Genomic DNA, 18076 nt, shown 5'->3' on the forward strand with positions numbered 1-18076 from the left:
AGGCAGTGGCTCTGCTATTGAGTTGCTTGCAACTTTTTTTACCAGTCAGAACCAAGTGAGGGCAGGTCCCCAGAAGCTAAGTGCAGACACTCTCATACAGTTTTGTTTTTTTGGGGGGGGACATAATTAGCATTTGTAATGCAAGCAGCTACAGATTAAGTCTCACACATGTACAACGTACTCTTGAACTTTCCTATTCCCATGCAAAAAAAAAGTCAATGGGTTTATACACATTTTCATCTCAACATTGTTCATCTTCCAAGTATAGTTTGGTATTTCTATTCTAACATCAGAAATAGTTACCAAACAAGAGGATTTTGTGTGTGTGTATGTGTGTGTGTGTTTTGAGATATATATATATATATATATATATATATATATATATATATATATATATCTTTTGAGCCAATCTTTACATCTTTTACATATAATTAATACATAGGTAAATATATCAATGTGCAAAATGTATAATATACAAATGAATATAAATAGTCTGGAACTGCATGTGCATATTATTTACCAAAATTTTCACTAAAATGTTATGTGAATAAACTTATTTTTCAATTGCTAAGATGCAAAGTTCAGCTTGGACTTCCATTTAAATTACTTTACTGATTTATTTTGCCATTTTACTAAGACAGGACCTGCACAAGTTCAAACTAGAAGGGGTTACATCCTAGAGAGGTCATGTTGCTAGCAAAGGAGCTATCTCTAATTGATATCTAAATACAAAGGAAAGGATAGTTTTCTCCTGTATTTCCATGACTATATAAGTCTCAGTGAAAGGTGAGCCATATGTCCCACAATATATGTGCAACAAAAACTTAACTTAATGTTATTTTGGGGGTGGGGCTTATGATTCTTTTCATTTTGTATAAGTTTCTGACTTTGTGTTTTTATGGAATTGTGTGTATATATGTGTATGTGTATGTATGTGTTTCTTGTATTTCTTCTTTTTAAAAATCTTGTTGTTTGTTTTGTTTTATGCTTTCCCCTTCTAAAGAGAAAAGAAAGGTGTCATGAAATTGCATGGAACAGGAGGTAGGGAGGACCTGGGAGTAAGTGGAGGAAGGGAAACTTTGATAAGAATATGTTTTGATGTTTTTCTACTATCAAATCTGATTTTGTTTGTATAAAAACTTGCTGGTTTTGCTGTCTTAATTTTGAAAAATCTGCATTGTTTAATAGTTTTAAATTATCTATGCTAGGGTTGTTCTTGACATTTATAGAAATACAGATGTTAAAATACACAAGTGTTGCCCGGCGTGGTGGCACACACCTTTAATCCCAGCACTCGGGAGGCAGAGGCAGGCAGATTTCTGAGTTCAAGGACAGCCTGGTCTACAAAGTAAGTTCCAGGACAGCCAGGGCTAGACATAGAAACCCTGTCTCAAAAAAAACAAAAACAAAAACAAAAACAAAAAAACAAACAAAAAAAAATACACAAGTGTTAGTGAAATTGTATCTTTTGTGGCCATCATTTTATTAACATTTACTGTTGTCAATGTATTCTGTTTCATTGTTTGTTTTGTGAAAAATTCTAAGTCAACAATAAGTGTATTTGCCTGTTTTTGTATCTTTGTGTAATGTTTGTATATGCTGCTTTTACATGGAAATTAAAACATGAACATTAAGGAAGACAGACCCACAAAGGTTAAGAAAGATTTAGGATAGGTAGGTAAGATAGATAGATAGATAGATAGATAGATAGATAGATAGATAGATAGATAGATAGAAAATAGAAAGATAGAAAGAAAATAGGTAGATGATTTACAATCTGCATTAATTTTCTAGATAATATAATAAAAGTTAGAAGAGTTTTTGTACAAAAAAATCATGATTTTATTAAGTTCAACTCTATTGTACTTAAACAGTAATTTGGCTATAGTTCTACTTTATTATTAAATGATCCTATGATGTATAGAGAGTATACTTTGGAAGGACAATAAGTAGGTGATGATTTATTGGTGATTTTTTTATGGAAAGAAATCCACAGGAACTTGTTGAAGTAGATAATATTATATGCACTGCATTTGATTAGTAATATCTTATCATTTTTATAGAGATGTTTAGAAAATATAGGATAAATGTTTTTTGATAAAGCAAATATTGGCCCCGATTTTAGAAGAATTCACCTTCTTCATATCTGAAAGCAGTTTTTTAGATGTACATGTTAGGGAAAATATTTCTAAAGATGGAATTTATCAAGAATATTATAAGTGCCTAATCTCTCCAGTGAATCAGTTACCTAAGCAACAGCATTAAATAACTTGATTACAGAAAAAAGAAAAGCAATGGTTTGAAATATATTATTTGCCTGCTTTACTTTTACCAGAACTTTGAAACCAAAATGAAAGGTGGAATTAAGTAATCTTAAAACTGTGCTTTGAAATGCAACAAATCATAATTCTGAAACTAATATCAGGGAGATTATCAAAGGAAACTGGATATTAAGATATGTCAATCTACTCCTCCTCCCCATTGCATTACAGATTTCAAAATTTTCATTTTTACTTCAAAAAACTTTTGTAATTTTTAATATACAAAACTTATTGTTGTTGCTATGAACTATTATAGACAGTCAGCACTTTTCAAAATTCCCTACTATTTTATGCAAATTACAAATAATGTCTCTCGGTTTATTTACCAAATAAGGATCAGTAAAGAATATGTTTATACAGATTTAGACATATATGGGAATGAAGGTAAGACATTAAACTTTATACTTGAGCAGTTTTTCCTTTTTTTTAATTAGGTATTTTCTTTATTTACATTTCAAATGTTATCTATTTTCCTAGTTTCACCTCTGAAAATCCCCTATTTTCTCCCTACTCCCACTGCTCCCCAACCCACTCACTCCTTCTTCCTGGCCCTGGCATTCTATACTGGGGCATAGAACCTTCAGAGGACCAAAGGCCTCTCCTCCCATTGAGGCCATCTTCTCCTACATATGCAGCTAGAGCCATGAGTGCCTCCATGTGTTTTCTTTGATTGGTGGTTTAGTCTCTGGGATCTCTGGGTTAGTTCATATCATTGTTCCTCCTAGGGGATTGCAAACCCCTTCAGCTCCTTGGGTACTTTTTCTAACTCCATCATTGAGGACACTGTGCTCCATCTAATGGATGACTGTGAGCATCCACTTCTGTATTAGGCAGGCACTGGCAGAGCCTCTCAAGAGACAGCTATATCAAGTTACTGTCAGCAAACTCTTGTTGGTCTGCAATAAGTGTCTGGGTTGGTGGTTGTTTGTGCAATGGATTCCCACATGGTGTAGTTTCTGGATGGTCATTCCTTCAGACTCTGCTCTGAACATTGTCTCTGTAACCCCTTCCATGGGTATTTTGTTTCCCCTTCAATGAAGGATTGATGTATCCATACTTGGTCTTCCTTCTTCTTGAGTTTCATGTGTTTTGCAAATTATATCTTGGGTGTTCTGAGCTTCTGGGCTAAAATCCACTTATCAGTAAGTGCATATCACTTTATGATTGGGTTACCTCACTTAGGATGATATCCACCAGATCCATTCATTTGTCTAAGAATTTCATGAATTCATTGTTTTTAATAGCTGAGTAGTACTCCATTGCATAAATGTACCACATTTTTTGTATCCATTCCTTTTTTGAGGGACATCTGGATCCTTTCCAGCTTCTTCTATAATAAATTAGGCTGCTATGAACATAGTAGAGCTTGTGCCCTTATTACAAGTTGGAACATGTTCTGGGTATATGCACAGGAGTGGTATTGTTGGATCTTCTGATAGAACTATGTCTAATTTTCTGAGGAAAGGCTAGACAGCTTCCTAGAATTGTTGTACCAACTTGAAATCCCACCATCAATGGAAGAGTGTTCCTTTTTCTCCACATCCTCACCAGTATCTGCTATCACCTGAGTTACTGATCTTAGCCATTCTGACTGGTATAAGGTGAAATCTCAGGGTTGTTTTGACTTGCATTTCCCTGATGATTAATGATGATGAACATTTTTAGGTGCTTCTCAGCCATTCAGTATTCCTCAGTTGAGAATTCTTTGTTTAGCTTGGTGCCCCATTTTTAAACAGGGTTATTTGGTTTTCTGGAGTCCAACTTCTTGAGTTTATATATATTGGATACTAGCCTCCTATTGAATTTAGGATTAGTAAAGATATTTTCCAAATCTGTTTGTTGCTATTTTGTCTTATTGACAGTGCCCTTTGTCTTACAGAATATTTGCAATTTTATGAGTTCCCATTTGGAGATTCTTAATCTTACAGCACAAGCCATTGCTGTTCTGTTCAGACACATTTCCCCTGTGTCCATATCTTCGAGGATCTTCCCCACTTTCTCCTCTATAGGTTAAAGTGTCTCTGGTTTTATGTGGAGTTCCTTGATCCATTTAGTCTTGAGCTTTGTACAAGGAGATAAGTATGGATCAATTCACATTCTACATGCTAACCACCATTTGATCCAACACCATTTGTTGAAAATGCTGTCTTCTTTCCACTGGATGGTTTTAGCTCCTTTGTCAAAGATGAAGTGATGATAGGTGTGTGCATTCATTACTGGGTCTTCAATTCTATTCCATTGATTTACCTGTGTGTCACAGTACCAGTAACATGCAGTTTTTATCGCTACTGCTCTGTACTACAGCTTGAGGTCAGTCATGATGATCCCACCAGAGGTTCTTTTTTTGTTGAGAATAGTTTTTGCTATCCTAGTTTTTTTTTTTTTTTTTTTTGTTATTCCAGATGAATTTGCAAATTGCCCTTTCTAACTCTGTGAAGAATAGAATTGGAATTTTGATAGAGATTGCATTGTATCTGCAGATTGCTTTCAGCAAGGTAGCCATTTTTATTATATTAATCCTGCCAATCCATGAGCATGGGAGATCTTACTATTTTCTGAGATCTACTTCTATTTCTTTCTTCAGAGACTTGAAATTCTTATCATAGAGATCTTTCACTTCCTTAGTTAGAATCACATCCAAGTACATTATATTATTTGTGACTATTGTGAAAGGTATTGTTTGCATAATTTCTTTTTCAGACTGTTTATCCTTTGTTTAGAGAAAGGTCACTGATTTGTTTGACTTAATGTTATATCCAACTACTTCACTGAAGATGTTTATCAGGCTTAGGAATTCTCTGTTGGGGTCACTATACTATCATATCATCTGCAAATAATGATATTTTTACTTCTTCCTTTCCGATTTGTATCCCCTTGAGCCTCTTTTGTTGTCTAATTGCTCTGGCTAGGACTTCAATTACTATATTGAATAGGCAGGGAGTGGGCAGCCTTGTCTAGTTCCTGATTTTAGTGGGATTGCTTCAAGTTTCTCTCCATTTAGTTTGATGTTGGCTACTGGTTTGCTGTATACTGTTTTTATTGTGTTTAGATATGGGCTTTGTATTCCTGATCCTCCCAGGTCTTTTTGCATGAATGGGTGCTGGATTTTTGTCATATGCTTTCTTAGCATCTAATGAAATGATCATGCCAGTTTTTTTTTCCTTTGAGTTTGTTTATATAGTGGATTACACTGATGGATTTCCATATATTGAACCATCCCTGAGACCCTGGGATGAAGCCTACTTGATCATGATGGATGATCTTTTTGATGTGTCCTTGGATTCAGTTTGTGAGAATTTTATTGAATATTTTTGCATTGATATTCATAAGGGAAGTTGGTCAGAAGTCCTCTTTCTCTGTTGGGGCTTTGTGTGATTTAGGTTTCAGTGTAATTGTGGCTTCATAGAAAGAATTGGGTAGAGTACCTTTCGTTTTAATTTTTGTTGAATATTTTGAGGAGTATTGGAATTAGGTCCTCTTTGAAGGTCTGATAGAACACTGCAGTAAATCCATCACGTCCTGGGCTTTTTTCCACTGGGAGACTATTAATGACTATTACTATTTCTTGAGGGGATATGGGACCGTTTACATTGTTAATCTGATTCTGATTTAACTTTGGTACCTGGTAACTGCCTAGAAAATTGTCCATTACATCCACGCTTTCCAGTTGTGTTGACAATAGCCATTTGTAGTAGGATTTGATGATATTTTGTATTTCCTCAGATTCTATTGTTATGTCTCCCTTTTCATTTCTGATTTTGCTAATTAGGGTGCTATCCCTGTGCCCTCTAGTGAGTCTGGCTAAGGGTTTATCTATCTTGTTGATTTTCTAAAAGAATCACCTCCTGGTTTGGCTGATTCTTTGTATAGTTCTTTTTTTTCTACTTGGTTTATTTCAGCCCTGAGTTTGATTATTTCCTGCCCTCTACTCCTCTTGGGTGAATTTGCTTCCTTTTGTTCTAGAGCTTTTAGGTATGCTGTCAAGCTACTCATTTATTCTTTCTCCAGATTCTTTTTGGAGGCACTCAGAACTATGAGTTTTCCTCTCAGGACTGCTTTCATTGTGCCCCATAAGTTTGGATATGTGTGGCTTCATTTTCATTAAACTCTAAAAAGCTTTTAATTTCTTTCTTTATTTCTTCCTTGCCCAAGTTATCATTGAGTAGAGTTTTGTTCAGCTTTCACATGTATGTAGGTTTTATATTATTTATGCTGTTATTGAAGATCAGCCTTAGTCCGTGGTGATCTGATATGATGTATGGGATTATTTCAATATTTTTGTATCTGTTGAGGCCTGTTTTATGACTTATTTTATGGTCAATTTTGGAGAAGTTAACTTGAGGTGCTGAGAAAAAGGTATATCCTTTTTTAGGATAAAATGTTCTATAGATATCAGTTAAATGTAGTTGTTTCATAACTTTTGTTAGCTTCATTGTGTCTCTGATTATCTTAAGTGCTCCCTGCCCTTGATATATCTGATTGGAGCCTGTCTGTCTTTCTTGTGATCCTAGTTGAGCCAGGACTTCTCAGAGTCCAGCTTTCTTTGTGATGCTGTGATTCTGGGATCCTGTGATGCTGAGATTCTAGGTGTGTCAGAGTTCTTGGCAATCGAAACTCCTCTGAGACCCTGAGATCCTGGTGTTACCAATCTCCTGGGATCTTGGGATCCTAAGACCCTGGGTGTATTAGAGCACCTGGAAATGCTACCTCCTCTGGGCACTGTGGGGCCCTCTGCTGAGTTTGAAACAAAGGTAGACCAGGGCTGACAGGAAGGAACCTGAGCCATTGGTCAGGCAGGGTTCCTGTGTCTGTGCTCCAGATATCCCCAAACACCCCTGGTTCTATTACAACAGATGCTCTGTTCTACTCACCAGTGATCCTAAGATCCTAGGCATGCTAGGGCACTTGTAAGGTGGAGAGACCTCTTGAGACCATGGGGCTGTCAACTGAGTTCGGGCCCAAGGTGGCCCGGTCCTATTTGAGCATTTTATTAGAATAATCTCATATAAAAAAATGAACAACTATCTTCGTGTTTCATTGCTATGAAGAGACACCATAACCAAGGTAACTCTTTATTTTTAGTTAATTTATTTATTTATGTATTTTACATCCCAATATAAGTCCCCACTGTCCTCCCATTCCCCTTCACACATACCATTCCGGCCAATTTCCCCTACATACCTTTCTCTTCTGGGTATCACCTCACTCTGACATTTCAAGTCACTGTCAGACTATGTGCATCCTCTCCCACTGAAGTCAGGCAAGGAAGCCCAATTAGAGGAATAGGATCCACAGCAAGGCAACAGATTCAGGAACAGTCTCTGCTTCAGTTGCTGGGGCACCCAGATCAAGACTAAGCTGCACATCTGCAACATATGAGCAGGGGTTCTTGGTTCTGCCCATGCTCCATCTGTCTTTGGTTGTCTCAGCCTCCAGAAGCCCTTAAGGGTCCAGGCTAATTGACTCTGTAGGTATTCCAGTAGAGCTCCTATTCTCTCTAGTTTACCCTAACTCTTCCATAAGACTCACCAAGCTCCATGTAATGGTTGCCTGTGGGTCTCTGCATCTGTTTCCATAGGCTGTTGGTGGAGCATCTCAAAGGGCAGTTATACTATGTTTCTGTCTGTATGCATATTAGACTATCATCAATAGTGTCATGGATTGGTTCTTGTCCATGTTCTGGTTCTCTATGGGGGAAAAGAAGCAAGCAAACATACCTAAGAGGAGCAAATGTGGGGAAATAAAGTTAGGGCTCAAATCTATCAATTAAAAAACAAAGAGAAAACTGAAAGCACCAAAGAAATCAAGAGCTGATTCTTTGAGAAAATCAACAAGATAGACAAATCCTTTAGCCAATCTATATAAATAGCAGACAGTATTCAAATCAACAAATCAGAAATAAAAAGGGAGAAATAACAACAGAAGCCGGAGAAATTTTTAAAAATCCTTACATTTTACCTCAAAAGCCTGTACTCCAGAAAATCTAAAGGAAATGGATGGCTTTCTAGATAGATAGCACTTACCAAAGTTAAATCCAGATTGGCTAAACTATTTAAATATCCCTATAACTGCTAAGCAAGTAGAAGCATTAAATAAAAGTTCTCCCAACCAAAAGAGAGCCCATGGTCTGATGGCTTTTACCAAAAAATTCTACCAGACTTTCAAAACAGAGATAATACCAATACTCCTCAAGCTATTCCACATAATACAAACAGAAGGAACACTGCCAAACTCACTCTACATGGCCATAGTCACCCTGATACATAAACCACATGATGACTCAACAAAGAAAGAGAATTTCAGGCCAATCTCTCTTATGATCACTAATGCAAATATACCTGATAAAATACTGGCAAACCAAATACAAGAATACATCAAATACATCTTCTACCATATTCAACTAGGCTTCATCCCAGGGGTGCAAGGGTAGTTCAATATATGAAAATCATCAATGTAATCTATCATATAAGCCGACAACAGGGAAAAAAGCCACATGATCATCTCATTAGATGCTGAAAACGTTTGTAACAAAACCCCAAACTCTTTCATGTAAAAAGCATTGGAGAGATCACGGATATAAGGCACACATCTAAACCCAATAAAGGCATGTCAATACCCAACATCAAAATAAATGGGGAGAAACTTAAAGCAATTCCACTAAAATCAGGGACAAGACAAGGCTGTGCACACTCTCCTTACCTCTATGCTATAGTACTTCACTTTCTAGCTATAGTAATAAGATAACTAATGTATATCAAGGGGATATAAAATGGAAAGGAAGAAGTTAAAGTATCACTATTCACATAGGATATGATAATATACATAAATGACTCCAAAATTTTATCAGAGAACTCCTACAGCTGAAAACCACCTTCAGCAAAGTGGCTGGATAAAGACTAACTCAAATCAATAGCTCTTCTTTGTACAAAGGATAAATGGTATGAGGAAGAAGTTAGGGAGACAACAATGTTCACAATAGCTACAAATAATATAAAATATTTTCTTGAAACTAAGCAAGTAAAAGAGTTGTATGGCAAGAACTGTAAGTCTTTGAAGAAAGAAATTGAAGAAGATATCAGAAGATTGGATGATCACCCATGCTTAAAAAACAGTAGGATTTCCATATTAAAAATGGTCATCTTACCACAAGCAAACTACATACTCAATGCAATTCCCATTAAAATCCCAACACAATTCTTTACAGACATTTAATAATAATTCTCATCTTCATATGTGAAAATAAAAAATAAAAAACTAAGATACCAAAAAAAAAAAAAAATCATGTTGGGAAGCGTGGCAGCACATGGACAGACATAGTCTGAAACTGAACAAAGAATTCTACATTTGAAGACAGTCAGGAGCAGACTCAAATCCATACTGGGCAGAGTTTGAGCATAAGAGACTACAAAGCTCACTCCCATAGTGACACACCTACTCCAACAAGACCACACTTTCTAATAGTGCCACTCCCTGTAGTCCGATGATTCAAACACCTGGGTCTATTGGGGCCAAACCTATTAAAACCAACACAACAATAGTGGACAGTACAGTACTGAAAATAATTGTTGATAAAATTTGAATATTTCAGAAAGATGCATCCACTGAGAGCTAAAAACCATTGGTTTAATATAATAAAATCATTTTTATTTTAATTACTTTGAAAACTTAATACCTCAGTACTTACATCATTTCTTTCTTTTTAATTTAATTTAATTTAATTTTTAATTTATATTTTACATTCCATATTCCATTCCCTGCCCCTTCATCTACTATCTGTCTTCTCCATATCCCATACCTCCTATCTACCCCACCCTAATACACGTGAATGCTTCCACCCGCCACCCCACCTGATCTCTAAACTCCCTGAGGCCTCCAGTCTCTTATGGATTAGGTTCATCATCTCTGAATGAACACAAACCCAGAAGTCCTCTACTGTACGTGTGTTGGTGGCCTTATATCAGCTAGTGTATGCAGCCTGTTTGGTGGTCCACTGTTTGAGAGATCTCAGGGGTCCAGATTAATATCAACTCCTAGTCCTCCTACAGGATTGCCATTTTCCCGAGCTTCTTTTCGTCTTCCCTAATTCAACAGGGCTCAGCTACTTCTGTCCATTGTTTGGGTGCAACTGTCTGCCTCTGACTCTTTCAGCTGCTTGTTTGGTCTTCTGGAGTGTGGTCATGCTAGGTCCCCTTTTGTTAATGCTCCATAGCCAGGACCTCCAATTGAGTTGGATCCCTCTTTGGGCCTGTGACTGGATCTTCTCTTCCTCAGGCTCCTCTCTATTTCCATCCCTATAAATCTTTCAGACAGGAACAATTATGAGTCAGAGATGTGACTATGGGATAGCAACCCCATACCACATTTTATGTCCTGTTTTCCTGCTGGAGGTGGGCTCTATAAGTTCCCTCTCCTTACTGTTGGGCATAAGATCCCTTCCTTTGAGTCTGGGGAGTCTCTTAACCTCTCAAGTCTCTGATGCATTCTGAGAAATCCCCCAAACCTCTTATTTCCTGAGGCTGCCTGTTTACACTCTTTCTGCTGGCCATTAGGGCTTCAGTCCTTTTCCCTCACCCAATACCAGATCAAGTTTCTCTCTTCCCCCACTTCCCACCTCACCCCATCCATTTTCCCTTCCAGGTCACTCCCTCTCTCCATACTTGTAATTGCTTTCTTCTCTCTCCCAAGTGGNACTGAGGCATCCTCATTTGGGAACTTCACCTTGTTAAACTTTCTGAGTTCTGTGGACTGTATATTGGGTATTCTGTACTTTTTTTTTTTTTTCTCTAATATCTACTTTTTAGTGCGTATATACCAAGTATGTCCTCTTGGGTCTGAGTTACCTACTCAAGATGATATTTTCTAGTTCCATCCATGTGGCTGCAAAACTCAGGATGTCCTCATTCTTAATAGCTGAGTAGTATATCATTGTATAAATGAACCACATTTTCTGTATCAATTCTTTTGTTATGGGACATCTATGCTGTTTCTAGCTTCTGGCTATTTCCATTAAGTCTGCTATGAACATAGAAGAACACACGCCCCTGTGGCATGGTGGGGCATCCTTCTTTGGTTCAGGTATCTTCCTTGTGTTGGCGTTTTCCTTCCAGTATCCTTTGTAAGGTTGGGTTGGTAGATAGATACTGTTTGAGTTTGGTATTGTCCTGGCATACTTTGGTTTCTCCATCTATACTGATTGAGAGTTTTGCTGGGTTTAGTAGCCTGGGCTGGCATTTGTGTTCTCTTAGAGTCTGCATGACCTCTGATGAGGCTCTTCTGGCTTTTATAGTCTGTTGAAAAGTCTGATGTAATTCTGATAGATCTATCTTTGTATGTTACTTGGCCCTTTTTCCTTGCAGCTTTTAATATTCTTTCTTTGCTCTGTGCATTTAGTGTTTGGATAATTATGTGATGAGGAGATTTTCTTTTCTGATCCTATTTATTTCCTGTTCTATAGGCTTCCTGTACCTTTATATCCATCTCTTTCTTTAGGTTTGGAAATTTTTCATCTATGATTTTGCTGAAGAAATTTTCAGGTCCTTTTAGCTGGGAATCTTTATTTTCCTCTATTCAGATTATCCTTATATTTGGTTTTCATTTTGTCCTGAATTTCCTGGATGCCTTGGGTTAAGATATTTTATGTTTTGAATTTTCTTTGACAGTTGTGTCAATCTCTCCTACCACATCTTCTACACCTGAGATTATCTCTTCTAGCTCTTGTATTCTGTTGGTAACACTTACATCTGTAATTCCTGACATCTTTTCTAGGTTTTCCATTTCCAGGTTTGCCTCTATTTGTGTTTTCTTTGTTATTTCTACTTCCACTTTTAGGTCTTGGATGACTTTATTCAATTCCTTCACCTGTTTACCAGTGTTTTTTCAGTGACTTATTGATATCCTCTTTAAAGGACTCTATTAACTTCATGAGATAGATTCCTAATTTTCAGGTGTGTAGGTGTATTTAGGGCTTGCTATGGTGGGAGAACTGGGTTCTGATGATGCCCATGTATTTTGGATTCTGTTGCTTATCATCTTGTGCTTGCCTATCACCATCTGGATATCCCTGGTGTTTGTTGATCTGAGTGACTGTATGGAGTCTGCCTCTTTTGTCCCTGGGTTGCTTCAGGTCTCCTGGTAGGCTATATCAGACCACCTTTGTGGGCTTCCAACTGGGAGTTCTTCATTGGGGCAGAGAAGTTGCTGATCTGTTGCCCTGACTGCAGTAGCTCTCCTAGGAGGCCTTCAGACTATTGTGTCTTCAGTGGAGCAATCAAGCTGTTGTCCAACTGTGCTGAGTACAGCTGATCCTCAACTGCTTTGAGAGCTTCAGATCCTCAGCTGCTCTGAGTGCAGTGGGTTCTCTAGGATGTATCAGGACATGGATTCTTCACAGGAGCAGACCAACTAGGAGTCTGCCCCAGCAACAAAGGTAAGGCAGAAGGGGTGAAAGGGATGGAAGGAAGGGGAGTGGTATTTGGGAGGGTGGAAGTTTGGAGGGGGTGATGGGTCCAGAGTCCACCAGGCTCCCAGCAGCAGCTCTGGAACTGGGTGGGGGGAGTGGTGAGGGGGTTTCTTACCAACTGCTCTGAGTGCAGCAGGTCTGCTCTAGCAGCAAGGACCAGATGGAAGGGGTTGAAGGGATGGAAGGAAGGGAGTACTTACCTCATTTCTAGACCTCTCTCTTCCCCTCCAACTCCTATAGTGTCTGCTCTACTACCTTTCAAATTGTGACTCATTCCTCTTAAATTCTTTTGATATACACACATATACATGTGTACACACACTCTATAAAACATACACACACTACTTACACCCACACTCATTATACACAGAGACACAGACACATGTTTTTTGTTTGTTTTTTTTGTTTGTTTGTGTGTGTGTGTGTGTGTGTGTGTGTGTGTGTGTATGTGTGTGTGATCATGTGGGATCTTACAACCCACCTGGATGAAAATATCCATAGAAGACCAATTGTCCCCCAATCAGTAAGCCTTATTGCATGCAACTCCTCAATTACCAATGGAGAGGTAATGAGATTTCTCCCATTCATGTTGGCATATCCACTAGTTGTACCCTTGTGATGGTCTTATTTTGGCAATCACATTATTGAGATTTCAGTAGTGTAGGTTCTCAATAATATATAGAAGATGCAAAATCTGATTTTTAAACTTAGGTTTAAAGCAAATTATTTAACTACCATTGTTGTAGACAATATTATAATTAACACATATGATTAGAAAAAAGCATATTTTAAAGCAAACTTAGTGTATACAGGAAAATATTTTTCAGTAAACATAAAAGAAATATAGAATACATTTTAAATATCTATGTAAATATAATCAAGACATAATGAAGCTTTAAAGTTGGATATCTGTTTCATTTAAATGGGTCTATATAATTAAATTCATTGAGTGGAAAGATACAAATAATATAAATATATAATAATCCTACCAATATTATATATAGAGTTTTATCCTCTCTCATCTATGTGAAATTCAACTTGAGAACTAGAAGTATGCATATATTATGCAGATGTTCACAGATTTGGGTAGATATGGAGAAATATCAAATTTGAATTTTAACTCTGGTATTTCAGCTGCATAAACTTAACAATTTAACAATATCCAGCATCACAACTTTTAGATATTTAGGAAAGGATAGTCCTTGTTATCTCAAAGTGTTGCAGTGCATGTTTTGAAATATTCAATTTCTGTTGAAACTAGTTGATATTAATTTTTAAAACTCAAGTGTAAGTACTTATCTCTCACTCTTATGATATCATGTTACTAGCACAAAAGCAACCTTTGAGGGAAAATTTAAATCTCCAGTTAACAAACAAGGTATGTTACTACCACTGCCAATAATTGGAGGCCACTGTAAAAGCATGAACATAGTAGTACATGTTTCAATGTTGTTATTAATTTATAAAGTGATAGCAGTACATGTAGGAAAAATAAGGTTAGTAAAAATATTTTAGAAATTTTAAATTTATGAATTAGATTTCTGTGTCTCTTCCTGTGTATGAACATATTCATTTAGAATTAAACAACATACTCTCACTCCATGAAGAACATAATGAATTTTACTGTAGTTTTAAATCCATATGTTTTATATGACCTGTTGGTTTCTTGTGTTTTATAGAAAGCTTTTTGTAATATTATTTTGACACACATACACACACAAACTCACACACACATTTTTTTTTCAGGAGTACAGAAGTATATGACTTCCTTTAGAGTCTATCATTTTGTGTTACTTTGAAAATAAAATTCACTAAAGTCTTAAAAATATTAAATGTGGATTTTTTTATATTATTGTGATTTTTTTAAGGCATGAACACAAAATAAATTCATTTCAGTAGTTGTTCTTGGCAGGGTAAAACCTTAGATGCCCATTAAGTTCAATCCTTTAACAGTGTAAACATTTTTTCTTTCTTTTGTTATATCACTGCTTTGTACCATACTGTAGATTTCAGTAGAAATACTACTTCCAAATTTTCTAAATGGATTTTTCCTAGAGTGTCTGCATTTAGTTTTGAATGGTAACTTTGTCAGCCACCTCTTAAAATGAAATAAAAAGTAATAGATTATGGTTAGTTTTCCATGAATTGTTCTTGAAATAGAGTTGACATAAGTAGAACTATATAGGCTCTCTGGTCCTCCCTGTTCCAGACACAGCTGCATCATCTTGTGCAGTGCCAGCCTTGTCCCACAGACAAAATGGTGAAGGTTGGTGTGAACAGACATGACCATATAGATTGCCTGTTTACCAGGGCTGCCTTCTGCAGCTCTGCACTTAACAAAGTAGAGATTGTTGCCATCAATGACCACTTCATTTACCTCAACTACATGTTCTACATGTTCCAGTATGACTCCACCCATGGCAAATACAACTGCATATTCAAGGCTGAGAATGGGAAGCTTGTCATCAAAGGGAATCCCTTCACCATCTTCCAGGAGTGAGAACCCGCTAACATCAAATGAGGTGATGCTGGTGTTGAGTCAATTGTGGAGTCTATCAGTGTCTTCGCCACCATGAAGAAGGCTGGGGTCTACTTGAAGGGTGGGGCCAAAAGGGTCATCATCTCTGTCCCTTCTGTTGATGCCCCCATGTTTGTGATGGGTGTGAACCAAGAGAAATATGATAACTCATTCAAGATTGTCAGCAATGAATCTTGTACCACCAACTGCTTAGCCACCCTGGCCAAGGTCATATATGAAAACTTTGGCATTGTGGAAGGGCTCAAGACCATGGTCCATGCCTTCACTGCCACTCAAAAGACTGGATGGCCCCTCTGGAAATCTGTGACATGATGCCCATGGGGCTACCCAGGTCATCATCCCTGCATCCACTGGTGCTGCCAAGGCTGTGGGAAATCTCATCCCAGAGCTGAACTGGAAGCTCACTGGCAAGACCTTCTGTGTTCCTATCCCCAGTGTATGTGTTGTGGATCTGCCAAGAATGATAACATCAAGAAGGTAGTGAAGCAGGCATCTGAGAGCCCAATAAAGAGCATTCTGGGATACACTGAGGACCAGGGTATCTCCTGCAACTTCAATAGGAACTCCCATCTTTCACCTTTGATGCTGGGACTGGCATTGCTCTCAATGACAACATTGTAAAGCTCATTTCCTGGTATAATAATGAATGTAGTTACAGCAATAGGGTGGTAGACCTCATGGCCTACATGGCCTCCAAGGAGTAAGAAACCCTGGACCTCTCATCCCAGCAAGGATTCTGAGAGATAGAGAGAGGCCCTTGGTTGCTGAGGGGTCCCTGTCCCATCACTGAGCATCTCCCCAACAATTTCCATCCCAGACCCCCATAATTATAGGAAGGGCCTAGGGAGCTCTCTCTACTCTCTTGAATACCATCAATAAAGTCCACAAAAAATGTAGAACTGTACAAAAGAAAATAAGAAACTAAATAAAATATGCAAAACTGTTTAAAATAAGGTACTTTTTCATAAAAGGAAATACATAACTTTAACTTTTTTATTTTAAAATGTACATTGTCAGGGTCTTTTTATTTTTCTTTATTTTCTTTTTATAATGTGATACATTCTTTTCTTAGGCACCAGTGTTTGACTTCCACTGAAAAGGTACAGCATAAATGGTACTTAATTTGTAATATAACTGTTTGAATCTGCAATGCAATAAAATGAATTATTTTAAATAGCTTTGGGAAATAAAAGAAATAATTTATATGAAAGTATAAAGAATATTAAGATTTTTAGTTATAATTTGACATCCAATAACATTTTCCTGAAAATCTCAAGGTTTTAGGATATTATAGTCATTTGTACTTATATAACTACTACCATGAATCTTGAAGGAAATCGTAACATTTATTTTTCTAAAGCTATATAATCTCTAAACACATTCAAGTATTTGCCAGTAAACTCACAGATCAAAGTATTTCTTACTGCTCATCAATTAAATGTTTTTTTTGAAAAGGACAGAGAATATTACAGAAAACCACAACCAATCAAAATGCAGTATTGTAGACACAAGAAGATTGAAGTAATCCCATGTATTCTAGAAAATCACCACAAAATAAGGGTAGTCTTGAATAGCAACAACAGTAGAAAGCTCACATACACAGGGAAGCTGAACAATGCCCTACTCAATGATAATTTGTTCAATGAAGAAATAAAGAAATTAAAGACTTTAGAATTTAATGAAAATGAAGGCACAATATACCCAATCATATAGGACACAATGAAAGCAGTGCTAGGAAGTAAACTCATAGCTCTGAGTGACTCCAAAGAGAAACTGGAGAGAGCATACACTAGCAGCTTGACAGCACATCTGAAAACTCTAGAACAAAAAGAAACAAATACACCCAAGAGGAGTAGAAGGCAGGAAATAAACAAATTTAGGGCTGAAATCAACTAAGTAAAAAGAAAATAGAGAGAGAGAAATATACAAAGAATCAACAAATCCAGGAGTTGGTTCTTTGAGAAAGTCAACAAGATAGATAAACCCTTAGTCAGACTAACCAGAGGGCACAGAGACAGTATCCAAATTAACAAAATCAGAAATGAAAAGAGAGATTTAACAACAGAAACTGGGGAAATTTTTAAAAAATCATCAGATACTACTAAAAAAGCTTATATTCAACAAAACTAGTAAATTTGAATTAAATGGACCATTTTCTAGACAAATACCAAAGACAAAAATTAAATCAGGATTAGATAAACTGTCTAGATAGTCCCATAATCCCTGGGGAAATAGAAACAGTCATTAAAAGTCTCCCAACCAGAAAATTCCCAGGACCAGATGGGTTTAGTGCAGAATTCTATCAAAGCTCCAAAGAAGACCTGATTCCACTATTTTTCAAACTATTCCACAAAATAGAAACAGAAGGAACACTAGCTAGTTCATTCTATGAAGCCACAGTTACACTGCATATTCTCCCTTGGAAATGGAACAATTTCTGTCTAATGAGAAACTCATCACAATTTCCTTTCAAAGAGGACTTCATAAGAAAATTTTTTCTACTTCTATCATGTGTAATGTTCCAAATAGATTTTAAAAACTGATTCAGTGCATATTACTTTTAGCTTCAGAAGTTATCATGTACATTTAAGAGTCCTTTAACTACTATAAATTAATTTGATTACTTAAAAAATTATCAATACTGAGTAGTGTACTTTAAAATAAATTTTATTAGTTTAATAAAAAAAAACCAAAAAACAAAATGCAGTATTGTAGATTGTCTTCCCAACTGATACATCTACAACACAGCTCATGCAC

The 18076-nt window shown here is 36.7% G+C and overlaps 1 pseudogene; it reads left to right on the forward strand.

Moving 5' to 3' along the window:
• The first annotated feature begins 15037 nt into the window (after positions 1–15037).
• On the forward strand, positions 15038–16023 carry LOC110321448 (annotated as a pseudogene).
• Positions 16024–18076: the final 2053 nt, after the last annotated feature.

This window comes from Mus pahari, chromosome 5, assembly GCF_900095145.1.
Source record: "Mus pahari chromosome 5, PAHARI_EIJ_v1.1, whole genome shotgun sequence".
Taxonomy (NCBI): Eukaryota; Metazoa; Chordata; class Mammalia; order Rodentia; family Muridae; genus Mus; species Mus pahari.